Source organism: Lytechinus variegatus, chromosome 13, assembly GCF_018143015.1.
Source record: "Lytechinus variegatus isolate NC3 chromosome 13, Lvar_3.0, whole genome shotgun sequence".
NCBI lineage: Eukaryota > Metazoa > Echinodermata > Echinoidea > Temnopleuroida > Toxopneustidae > Lytechinus > Lytechinus variegatus.
This window is the reverse complement of record NC_054752.1, coordinates 2,309,303-2,322,770: the sequence shown is the minus strand read 5'-3', so window position 1 is coordinate 2,322,770 and position 13,468 is coordinate 2,309,303. Positions and strand designations below refer to the sequence as shown.

The 13,468-nt window shown below is 36.2% G+C and overlaps 1 protein-coding gene across 1 annotated transcript in view; it reads right to left on the bottom strand.

Moving 5' to 3' along the window:
- Window positions 1–12,522, bottom strand: part of LOC121426119 (adenylate cyclase type 5-like) — a 124,119-nt gene extending 111,597 nt beyond the window's left edge. The window contains exon 1 of the mRNA XM_041622287.1: window positions 12,376–12,522. The gene's annotated coding sequence lies outside the window, so the exon portion shown is untranslated. The remainder of the gene's footprint in view (window positions 1–12,375) is intronic.
- Window positions 12,523–13,468: the final 946 nt, after the last annotated feature.

Sequence of the window (13,468 nt, the reverse complement as noted above, 5' to 3'; positions counted from 1 at the left end):
ATGTACCAGAATTAAGCTGAATTGGAGTTATAAGTTTTCATGAAGAAATTTGACATTTTTCTTTAAACTGAGGAATAAAAAAGGGCAAATTGTTACCTTTTTTGTGAATGGAAAGAAATGATTTATTTTTGCACTAGTAAAATAGATGCAGGCTAAATGTAGATATATAAAAGTACTGTAAATTCTTAAATATTTATTTTTTTTTTATGTGATCAAAACCTAATTCTTCTTGATCAATTAAATATTGTTAAACATATTTCTTTTAAAGGAAAAGTATATTCATTTTTTTTAATTTTTGCTGTTCAGTATTTTCTTTATTTTTTTAATATGAAATACGGCCATTTGACAAAGGAGAGAATGCTAGAATACTATTAATAATTCATATTCCATTGGCCAAAGGAAAGTTTTGAATGGAGAGGCGAAATGAAAAACATTCTCTTGAAGTGGTGAATGCCTTCTATTGTCAGAACAATGGCTCCCTCCGCTCATCAATACCATACATGCATCCATAAGGCAGGGAACACTCTCTTAACAAAACACCATCTTCATGAGCTTGATCGCCAGGAATCCAGAACGACACCAATTCAACCCTATCCGCCCCCAAAACTCTTCCGGCCATACTGCACTGACGCTTCCATAAAGATATGCACCAGCGCCGATAGGCACATGCAATTGAATATCCAAAATGGTTTTAGAAGCGGCGTTGATGGGCGCTTCACTTACCGCCCATATTTTTCCATACCATATTAGGTTTCCACGCTTTGGTGTTTAAAGAAAAAAGTCAAATATGCATTGACCATAGCCCCCCCCCCTTTCCCTCCATTTGATGAGACGGAAAGCTCTGTTCGTGAGCGCATATTCATTCCTTTATGAATTACCTATCGAATTAAGGGGACGGAAATATGAGATTGGGTAATTCAATTGTGGTCGTACAAGATCTTGGCTTTCTGCATATCATGACTTTCAAAAGGACCCCATTTATATGTAATTCGAGGCACTTGACTTATTTTACAGCTGTTTGAAAGCTACGGCGATTGACGACAAATGCTGGGCAAATCAAAACAGGTCATAAACACCACTCAATCACAAATATAGGGCAATTTACTTCGTTTACATGAAAAAACCCAATATAGTTTTTATTAATATTATGTAAATTTAAGTACTTAGAGATGTACTTTGAAAAGAACCACCAATACTTACGTGCAGAAATTTACTGTTCTATTTTTTTCTATAAAGCACCTTTAGAGACAATGAAAATAACCACCAATACTTGTATGTGTTCTGATTTTATGTTGAGCACTTAGAAATGTCACTATCATGTATTGAATGCTATGTACATGTATAAAATAATAGTAGTAATAATAATAATATGCAATTTTTTATATAGCGCTTAATACAAATGTTTCTAAGCGCTGCATACTATTACCCCGGCTTTAGCACGGCTACCCTGATCGGGCGCATCAAGCATTCAAGGAATTCTTTCCTACCGGGTACCCAATTACTACACCTGGGTCGAGAGTGGCAAATGTAGATAAACGCCTTGCCAAAGGACGCTACTGCTGTGATGGGATTTGAACCCCGTACCTTGTGGTTCACAGTCCGGAGACTTATCCACTGAGCCAGATACTACTAATTCTTTAAGATATTCATTGGCAGGTATTCATGAAAGCAAGACATACAATTTTCTTTGCCTTTAAATTTTCAAAAAGTTAAATAATCACAAGCAATTGGTGACACATCTTTTACAATTATTATGTTATGATTATTTAAATGGAAACGTGAACCATAAAAAACTGATATATTCTTTCTTTCTGCTGATTTGACATTATGAAAATTGAGGTGTTAAAAACTGATGCCAGTTGGTGTCCATGAACTATCACACCCTAATGATGTTTCACAACCTTCTGCCAAGATCCGCAACACAGGATTCTATGAGCTTTGACACTGCAGTTAATAGGGATTTTGGGGGGCTAAATTGCCCCAAACCCCTGTGCAATATTTTCCCTCGTTCTAGTAAAATAGTGTATTAAGGTTCAACAAAGATTCAGATGAAGGTGGGAGGAAAATGACTTTAATAACCTCGAGAATTATCCCTGACAAACATGTAAAGGGCAAGGTTCTTCTCAAATGAATCAAGGTGATTCAAGTGACTGCAAAATCTTAATCCATAATTTTGACTTATTTCTGTGTGGGAGTAATATAATACGTGCAACGCAATAAAATATCAACAGCCTCTTTATATTTCAAACAACATGCGTGGTTTGCTATGTGGACTTATGGTCATCGTTTAAGAGTTTAATAAAAGTTAAATCTATTTTTTATTCAATTTAGAAAAGTGAGATTCAAATTTTGTAAGCGATTACTTATGAAAAACTGACTTTGCCATTTGGACCAAAGTAAACCACTTTTGTTTACCATGTCAATTAATACTTTATTAGTTCATAGTAACATATTTCGAGCAGTAAAATATATTTTGTAATGTCTATCCTTCAAAAGAAATGTCTGCAACTGCTGATATAGTAAGCATTGATAAATCCAAGATGGTTTATACAGAGCTGCGATTGATCTGATCATCCTCAACTATGGAAAGCCAGCAATGCCCAAATCAAAAAAATCATTCAAAATGTTTTCTAGATATGATGTATATTACATAAATTCATTGTTATCTTAACCATTTGGTGTGTTTGCCTTTGTTTACAAAGGACATGTTGTAAATTTCATGCAGAAAAAAATTATGACACTAATAGATTTCCATGGAGTTACAATTGATAAGATCAATCTTAACTCTTTGTAAGATGGGGCACTGGTATAATAATCAACAAAGCAAGGGAATAGAGAGAGAGATATCCAGATGTATTGAGAGACTGATAGAAAGAGTGAAAGAGAAGAGGGACAGACCTTTCTTTTTCCTTGCACAGCAATCCTTCAAAGAGAAAATAAAGTTGCATAGATTTTTTAATAATTTTTCTTAGAAAGAGATACAGTATCGATCTTCCATTAATCTTTCATGACGATCCTCCAAAAGGAACAAAAATACATTTCAAGGAGTTTATTCATTTACCGACAAGGCAATTGCTTGAGGGCCTAAAAAAGACAGCTGTATACTCGACATTTAGTCAATATGATGCAAGATGCCTTACAAATTGACTATGACCGAACGTCATTATACAACATATGTATCTGTTATTATTTCTGTAACGTTATTGATATTTCTTGTTTATTAAAAATCATTCTAGGGCCTATATAAATAGGAATTTCTCAAAACACTTGTGCTACTTGTGATAACCTTTATACGTGTATCAATGCACTACAGTATGCCAGTTAATATCTATTTTTGTGTGTCACTTACTCACTACTGCTGCAGTCAAATTTTCCCTATGGCGATGAGACAAAAACTGCCATTTTACAGATTTCTGAATGAACCACACACAGGAAGCTGGTACAAAAAATATTCAAACAGCTCTTTTCAACTCGCTGTACGGCCACCTGAGGCGAAATGTGACTTCGCCATAACTATATGAAGTATCTGAAGAAATGTTTCATTTATTTCAACGATACAAAACACAGATAAAGAAAAGTGGAAGAGCAATAAAATATCTGCCTGTTTCTTTAAATGGCCCTCGTTGATATTCAAACTTCCACAACATAATGTAGGGCCTACATACAGTACAATTCTGATACGAATAGCGAGAACCTGTAAAGAGCTTTAATTGAAAAAAAAACAAATTATAGTATGAAGGATAAGAATCACTCCATCAGATATAAGCTAGTTTTTAAAATTGTAATTTCTGAAGACCAAATTATTATTGTGGCTAATTAATCCATTGCCAACTGAAAATGGGCGATCTATGTCCAAAGCTTACAGGAATCACATAATTCAGTAGTCAATCGGTTAATAAGAACCTTTCCTGGCGACTTATTGTTGCTTTTAGGGTGGCTGATTACATATTATGCCTGACAACTAAAACCATGTTTGTAGAAAAGGACAGCAAGCGATATCATGACTATGACAGAAATTATTACAGCATCAATATTCTTTTTCCCTAGCTCTCACCTCAAAGTCACGTAACAAATTATTGATGTCCTTTTTCAGGGTCATATCCAATAAGATTGACATTGTTAGGTTCCATATATAGGAGTATCATTATGCTTCTAAATTGTATTTCATGCAATTTTCTATACAATAAATTGCATGTTAGATTTCTTTTGTTTTCCATCTTTTTTTCACATGAATCGTCTCACATTTTGGTAAAGCTACAGGTAGAGCAAAATATTGTGCTGTTTTATGAAAAATATCTCACAGATCTCACAGTAATACATGAACAGTACTTTAATATCACGACATGTTCAGATCTAATAAAGATCCATAAACAGAAAAAAATGTGATGGTATTTTCAGGCTTTTGGATTTATAAGCATTGATTTTGTTGATTCATAATATTCATGCTCACTAATTTTGAAATTCATTATTTTCTCCCAAAGGTATCAACATTGTCATGATTGTGATGATAATGAAAATCCATAAAAGAAGTGCAAGTACAATGGAGTCTACACTCCATGTGTCAAATACTTTGTATATAATAATTCATGCGTATTTCCATGTTAATTGTATTACATTCTGATACAGACTCATGTACTTTGCAAAAGCAGGTATTTGACCCGTTTCAGGCTTTTTTTGAACAAATCCTGGAATTCTATAAATGTGTACTTGCTTTATGAAAATATTAGCTTTTTCAAGACTATGCTCTTTCCCTTTTTTGTGTTGTAGGCTGGGGTCGGCGCATGGAACACCATACTCTATGCCTGTTTAGTGCATGTCTTTTTAGGCTGGTGTTGGCTTTCCTACAATACTGACACCATTCTGTATTCATTTTTGGTGCTTGAATTCACCCAGCATGATTTACTTTTGAGCCAAAAGGACCCAAGTATGGGCAGAGGAAAAGTGACCTTGTGTCTCTCATCTTACACCTGCCAAACAGTCGCAGAAGGAAAATAATACCGCAGGAATGCCCAATTTAGGAGATTCATTCATGTGTATTGCTGCCGTCTGCATCAATCTCTGTGTTAGTTGGGGGATTTATTTCAATTTATAGGCAAAACAATCCGGGTCTTCAAATTTACGCTCAATTTCCCCCGTCACATAAACGCTATCGCAGCGAGGCAGAGCAGTGGAAAGCTAGGGCAGACCGCTTGATTTGAAACGCAAATTGTCCGCGCAAATTACAGCTGGAGCTGGCAATGTCTTGTGACAGCAACGCAAATTCTCCTTCCTCTTGCCACTCAGTATGCATCGCTAGACGATCAATCAAACGATTGAACATTTAGGGCAAACCGCATATCAACTGCTTTTGAAATTTTCACCAGCTTATCTATTCTTTGTTCAAACATGTAAGCTATACAGGAGGCTGCAGTACAATGATCTTGATGTTTTTTTTTTATATACATGGAAAGTTATATATATATTATATATGTACATTATGTTTATGTTATCAGAAAATTTCTGCTTGTAGATAAGGAGGAAGTTCATTATTTCTTTGTAGAAAGTTTTTTGGATTTGATTGTCTTAAAATCATGATTAACCTTTCTCTCCAGCTTTCTAACACTAAGCCTGTAAGATAAGAAAAGGCCATTTTCAACAAACAAAATATTAGAGAAAGGATGCTGAAGTCTTACAATTTCAAATTCAAATTTTCACACGTAATCAACAGCTTCAGAATCAATGACAACAACACTTTTGTAAAATATTAGAATATATGATTTTCAACTATACAGTGCATACCAAAAAAGTGAACACTTTGAAAAAGCCCCGAGAATTCAAAGATATACAACAGGTGGGTAATTTTTTCACATATAATCTTGGGTTTGGGTCTCATCTATCCAATGAAAGTAAAAGTTTTGACAGAATGTTACACTTAAGTGAGCACTGTCCATTTTTGTAAAGCTCGCAGAAATCTGTTTGCGCAGAAATGCTTGTTTTCAGCTGTGTCAAGGGGAAAGGGTGAAATCAAACTTACCCTGCAAAAACATTTCTCATACATTTCCCTTGCACTTTTAGTCAATTGAAACAATTTTGCCACCCAAATTGAAATTTCAACACTTAGAAATCACAACTTTTACCCTTTTTCGTGCCAGCTGGATCTGGGGACATAACTGAATCTGAGCATATTTTCACTGAGTTTTTATCATTTAAAGTGGGTTTACATTTCATTTTTCATTTCAAACTTATTTCTCCACACATTTCCCAAGCTTGACAATGATTAACAAAATGAAATTCAAGCCTATTAAGCCATTTCATGTAAATCACAGCTCATTGTAAAGAAAAAAAAATCATCAAGATGGCCTCAGTATGTCGGGGAGTGGGGTGGGGCGCAATGCACTCTTCGGAGTGTTTTGGGCAAGGAAACAAGTTAAAAAAGGTAATTTTCAAATCAATTTTACTAGCTAAATTCCACATGTTCGTCATGATTAAGGTTTACTTTTATTCGCATAACTATTTCAAAGTTCTGGGCAAATGATTTTTCACTAACTTTTCAAAAGTAATTGGTGCTCACTCATTACAAAGATAGTTATTACAAAGACATGATTTTACAGGATTTTTTCTAAGTGTAAACTTTTTTTTGATATGCACTGTAGTTCACATATTAACCCTTAGTACCAAAGCTTAATATTATAGAGTTTATTGACTGCAATTGAATAAATTAAATTGAAGTGAAAGGTACATGTAACAATAATACATATGAACTTAATGGAAGAGCCTCTCTAATTTTGGGAATGCTTCAAATAATGCACTTCACCGATACAATCGCTGCTAGATCTGAAACTCTAAATCGGTGCTTTCTTCTCTCCCGTATGCAACACAACATACTACTCCCCCTGTGAGACCACATCAATGACGTCCATCCAGTGACGTTCATGAAGCATGAATAAATCATGTTCTAAAGCATAAGTGTCCTGGACGGTTTATTATTTCTGCAGAATGCAACAGGTCCTTACTGTGGAATTATACTTTAATAAATTGCAATGTGGGGAAACACAGCAAAACACATATTGCATTTTATTCTTCCTGCAAACGAAAAACCCAATAAAAATTATGTTTGTAACATGGACTTTACAAGCACCCTTAAAGGGTTTTTTTTTCTGCAGAATAGCAACAGGTCCTTACGTGAAGTCATACTTTTGTAATAATGTGTGGAAACACATTTAATGCATATATACGTGTATTACATAATGATTGTTCCTGCATAAAACAACAAAAAAAGAGAATACATTACAAGTGTCCTGAACAGTTTATCGTTTCCTGTAAAAAAGCTGCATTCATTCATAATTCCAAAGCTTCGTCATTCCGAAGGTTCGGATATTCCAAAGGTTCGTTATTCCGAAGGTTTGTATTTCCAAAGGTTTGTAATTGATCCGAAGGTTCGTTAGTCAGAAAACGAAGTGAGGTTTGTAATTCAGAAGGTTCATTATTCCCAAAACGAAACGAAGTTCGTTATTCTGAAGGTTCATTAGTCCGAAAACGAAATGATTAACGAACCTATTTAGTTTTCTGACTAATGAACCTTCGGAACAATGAACCTTATTTCGTTTTTGGATTACCGAACCTTCAGAACAAAGAACCTTATTTCGTTTTCAGATTAATGAACCCTCGGAACATCAAACCTTATTTTGTTTTCAGGTTATCAAACTTTCGGAATAACAATCCTTCTGAATAACGCCACAAATGTTCGGATAAACAAACCCTTTTACGTTTTCGGATTAACAAACATCGAGGTAAAGGCAATATACGTGTTTCGGAATTACGAACCTTCGGAATTACGAAGTGTAACCAAAAAAGCAACAGGTTCGTGCATGCAAATGTTGCTTTCTCTGTGTATGACAGGAGACACAGCAATGTACTCTATCATTAATGTTTCTGCAAAAAGCACTAGAAATCTACAGGTACTGTACTTCATGTGCAATAATCAATATAGCATTAGTGAACTAAGGACATCCATGTTGCCATGTTCATGATACCTGAGGTATCATAGGCTAAAGGCAATCCATCTCCTCGAATGAGTAGTAGCCATAGTAGTAGTAGTAGTAGTAGTAGTAGTAGTAGTAGTAGTAGCAGTAGTAGTAGTAGAAGTAGTAGTAGTAGTAGTAGTAGTAGTAGAAGTAGTAGTAGTAGTAGTAGTAGTAGTAGTAGTAGTAGTAGTAGTAGTAGTAGTAGTAGTAGTAGTAGTAGTAGTAGTAGTAGTAGTAGAAGTAGTAGAAGTAGTAGTAGTAGTAGTAGTAGTAGTAGAAGTAGTAGTAGTAGTAGTGGTGGTAGTAGTAGTAGTAGTAGTAGTAGTAGTAGTAGTAGTAGTAGTAGTAGAAGTAGTAGTAGTAGTAGTAGTAGTAGTAGTAGTAGTAGTAGTAGTAGTAGTAGTAGTAGTAGAAGTAGTAGTAGAAGTAGTAGTAGTAGTAGTAGTAGTAGAAGTAGTAGTAGAAGTAGTAGTAGTAGTAGTAGTAGTAGTAGTAGTAGTAGTAGTAGTAGTAGTAGTAGTAGTAGAAGTAGTAGTAGTAGTAGAAGTAGTAGTAGAAGTAGTAGTAGTAGAAGTAGTAGAAGTAGTAGTAGTAGTAGAAGTAGTAGTGGTAGTAGTAGTAGTAGTAGTAGTAGTAGTAGTAGTAGTAGTAGTAGTAGTAGTAGTAGTAGTAGTAGTAGTAGTAGTGGTAGTACTAGAATTAGTGAGTAGTAGTATTAGAAGTTTTGGAAAATGAGACTGGCCTCATGGATAGAAATTCAAATAATAAGTAAAAATAATAAATATTATCACCCGTATCAGACATCTGAGCTGGTCATTTACAAAACCGTATTGCCCTACATGTAGATTCATAAATATCGGGAAGGGATAGGAATATTATTTGTGTTTTCCTCGGTCGCAGAGCACATATTTACTTTGCATGCAGAGATGACGCAAAATATACCTTTGTATTTTCCCTGGTCTCACATCCGGGCATTTGAGGATGCGTATAAAGAGATACGCTTCGTAAGGATCTGCGCGCCAACAATATACGTCATAATATATGACATCACTGCATCCAAGCGCTTGCAAGTACGTCATAATCGTAAAGTGCAGAGCCTATAGACCCTTATATTAACAAGACACAATATAACTATTTTAAAAAGAAATATCACCATTATCACGATTTTTGCTCTAGATATCTGATTTGGATGATAATAAAAATATTGACTGGCTCTTCTTTCAGGGAACATCAAATTTATTGCCCTTAAAAGACCCATATTGCCCTCGTCTAAAGACAATATGATTCTTTTGCTGGCAATATATTTGATATTCCCCTCAAAGCCAGTCAATATTATATAATATGCCTGCTTGTAACAGGGAAATGGGGTTATTGCTCAAGCAAAGGAAAGTAGAAGGTGGCAGCTTCACCTCTGACCTTTTGACCTCAAAATCAATAGATCCATGCAAGTATCATACACACCAAATCATATGAGCCTAGGTTAAGTTAAACTTAAGTTATCGTGTTTACAAGGACTTCAGAAGGGTAAGATGAAAGCATGTCACTGTGACCTTGACATTTGACCTCAAAATCCAAAGGCTTCCTGGGATCCATGCTAGTATCATACAACCCAAATTATACGAGCCTAGATTAAGTTAAACTAGAGTTAGATCACGTTTACAATTACATGTACTTCAGAAGGGTAATATGAAAACATGTCACTCTGACCTTAACCTTTGACCTTTTGCCCTCGATCAATAGGCTTCCTGGGATCAATGCTGGTATCATACTTTCCACATTATATGAGCTTAGGTTAACTTAACTTGAAGTTATCACATTTACAAGGACTTCAGAAGGGTAAGATGAAAACATGTCATTGTGACCTTGACCTTTCAACTTTTGACCTCAAAATCAATTGGCTTCCTGGAATCCATGCTACTAACATGCACATGAAATTATATGAGCCTAGGTTTGTAATTTAAACTGATGTTAACGCATTTACATGGACTTCATGGAGGGTAAGATGAAAACGTGACCTTGACCTTTTGACCTCAAAATCAACAGGCTTTCCTGGGATCAATGCTTGTATCATACACCCCAAATTATATTTTATATGACTTATGAGCCTAACTTAGGGTAAGTTTAACTGAAGTTATCACGTTTACAAAGAAAAGTTAACTGGACGGATGGACAGGCACACAGACAGACACCAAGCATGATACCATAATGGGTCAAGGGCATATCAGAAACACTTAATCATTGATAATCATTTTAGCATGAAGTGCTCCAGACACCCTCTTTTTAAGGCAGCATGAGGTGTCTTACTTCAAGGCTACCAAACACAACATAGCTGCTCCGGTTTTGTGTCTTTCCCTTAGCATCCAATGCATGAATACATCAAATACACACTGGGGACTGCCCCGCTCTAAGTAAATCTACTCATTCACACTCAACTAGCGCTATCACAACGCCACCACCAAGGCAAATATCGAAGAAAAATGCGCTTGGTAACGCAGAAGGGATAGGAGAAATGGAAGGAAGAGACCGGGAAAAGAAGACCACAAGAAGTATTGCCCTGCTCCATCCACCTGATCCCCAAGGGGAGTCCCATTATAGGACCATTAAAGTGACAGACAGCTCCAAGGGTTAAAGGACTAGGGGGAATTCAAAGATCTTAACTCGTCTAGTCCCACGAATGTTGTTTTGCGCTGGGAGGATGCACTGGCTAATCAGATGCACTCTCTCTCAAGGCTAAAGGAATTATAGGGTGAGATGGATGGTGTCATTGATCGGTGATTTTAAAGGGAAATTTGCCAAGACTAGAAAACAACGATTATGACATTATAAAGAGCTAGGCATGGAAACTATTTTTTAGTGATATGTAATCAAGAATTTCACGAAAACGCAAATCCCTTATCAAAAAAGGAAAAAAAGATATAACGTTCTGACTGTCATTACAACAGAAGCTAACAGCAGTGATATTTTTCATTATTTTTTCCTGCTTTTATCAACTGAAATAAGATTAATAATCTGCTTTTTATATAGCATTTAATCATCAGAACAACATGTCTAAGCGCTTTACAGATATGTATTATTATCCCGGTCATCAGATTCAATCAGTCATTCCCACAATGTGTGTACATCCTCCACTCCCTGGGGAGCATTCGAGTCAGTCGCCGGTAAGGCACACACAGTACTAGACAAGCTACAATGACTTTCACATCCTAAGGGGTACCCATTTAGCACCTGGGTCAAGAGTGGCAAATTGTGGATTAACGCCTTGCCAAAGGACTCTAGACCGCGGTGGGATTCGAACACACCCCCTGTTTACAAGGCGAGAGTCAGAACCACTACACTACGGCTCCTCCACTTTTTGTCAGGGTGAACTTCCCCTTCGTAGCCGTTTCTTACAACTTCTTTACACACGACTGGTGACCCTTTCATGTGTGCTTATTAATGATATACCCCAGATTATTCTGTTTTAGATAAGTATCATGGGGGTCACAAGGGGTTCCATGATATTTGTTCTAGCGACAATTGCTCCACTACAAACTCCACACATTAATGGAATGACCAACTTCAACCCTGGATTTAACACAATATTGAATAACCTCTCCTAAGCCAAGCCCTAGACCTTATTGCAACCATAACCCTATATCTTTGACGAAATAAAGCCTGGAGCGAATGCCGCCAGAGAAAATGTTGTGTCACCGCACAAAGACCAAAGAAACCCCCTTTGGCCTGTAAGCACAAGCGCGGTAGGCCTATCTATATAGCTGAAACTGTGTGTCCAAACTGGATTTCTGCATGAAACTACAAGTCTGAACTGGACTCCTTATTGAGTGACAGTGGCTATATAGTTCAAGCCTTTTTAAAAGACGAAAGCTGAATGGGTAAGGAGTGCAACCTGCTGCACCAAACCTCTTAGCTCTTCAGTAGAAAAACCTTAACATTTCCTCTGCAATATCACCCTGCAGAGGGCATCGGCCAGCTAAATTTAGATCTATCTCCATACCTACTCAGCTATGCAAATGCAGCCGTTGACTTGATTGCTGAGTTAGGTAAAGATAATATACTTCACAGGCAATGGGCATACATGCTGACCGTTGATAACTGCTAGGCAACAGGTAGTTTATATGCAACAATAAAACTGTGAACTCTTTTAAAGATAAATACCAGTTGTGGTAACGATCTCTCAATGAGTTTGAACAGAATCCAATGAAATTACCACCCAAGTGTTCGTATGTATAAATATAAAATATGTGCCAAATGGCTCTCGAAGAAAATGCATAATTGCTGAGAAATTAAACAGCATTTTCATAGCGATACTGGTTTTTAAACTTTGTTTTTCCTATATGGATTCACTTATTCAAATACAATCAACGAAACTGACCTGTTGTTGGTTTTCTCGCTGAGTGATGAGCCGAGCCTCGATGCATCTTCTGGTCTCCAAGAAAGCTTGCCTCTGTGCTACCTCAGTAGGATAATGGGTGAAGATACCAGCTAAGTTAGCACCAAGGAAGATAAACAAGTTTGCCAACACCTGAAATTAACAGATTAAAATAATTAGAGACCAACAACTATACTATCACGCAAAAAGGATTTTAAATTGGAATTGTATAATCAACAGGTATAGGTCAAGGGTAATCAATAATACAGGAGTCTTATATTGGTCTCATTTAAGGATAAAACCCACTCCCCCCCCCACACACACACTTAACAACTTGAAACAAATCTATGACTACAAAACACATAAAGGATTAACTTTATGTTCTCCTTTCATCATTTTGCTTCATTTCCTGACCAGCTTGCCACCATATGAACAAAATTGTTCCTGCTCTTGATCTTTTCCTTATCTCTCTGTCCGATTCTTCTTCTTCTGATGTTTCTCATTATTTCTTACTTTCTATTTTTCCTTTTCTCTTTCTGTCATTTTTTTTCTTTCTTTGTTCTTACTCTTGATCACACACACTCTCTCTCTCTCTTGCATTCTCACATCCCTCTCTCCCTCTATCCATCTCCCTATGTCACTACTCTATCTCTTACTCCTTGTTGGCAGCCAGACTGAGTGGGGACATTGGTAAATAGCATGGCATAAATCAATGGAATTGGGTATTTAGAGGCAGATAGATTTCTGTCTGCCCAATCAACATAGAAAATTACTGTCTGATAGCCGTTTCAACTTTTTACCCCCCCCCCAAAAAAAAAAAGGAAATCTTTTTCCAAACATGTTTTCAGTTTAGGTATTAACTTTAATTCAACTTTTCTCAATCTTTTCTCTCAGTCTTATATTTCTACAACATATTTTTTTTTTTTAGAAAATACTGTTGTCAATAGTTTAAATTTCATTTTACCAATTCATTTATAAATGCTCAAAGTTTCAACCAGAGCAACTTAATTGTTATTCATTTCTTGTGTCTTTCATTAATTTCCAAAATCTTCCTTCTCTCCATCTTTTCCTCCTCTTCCACTATCTCCCCCTCCTC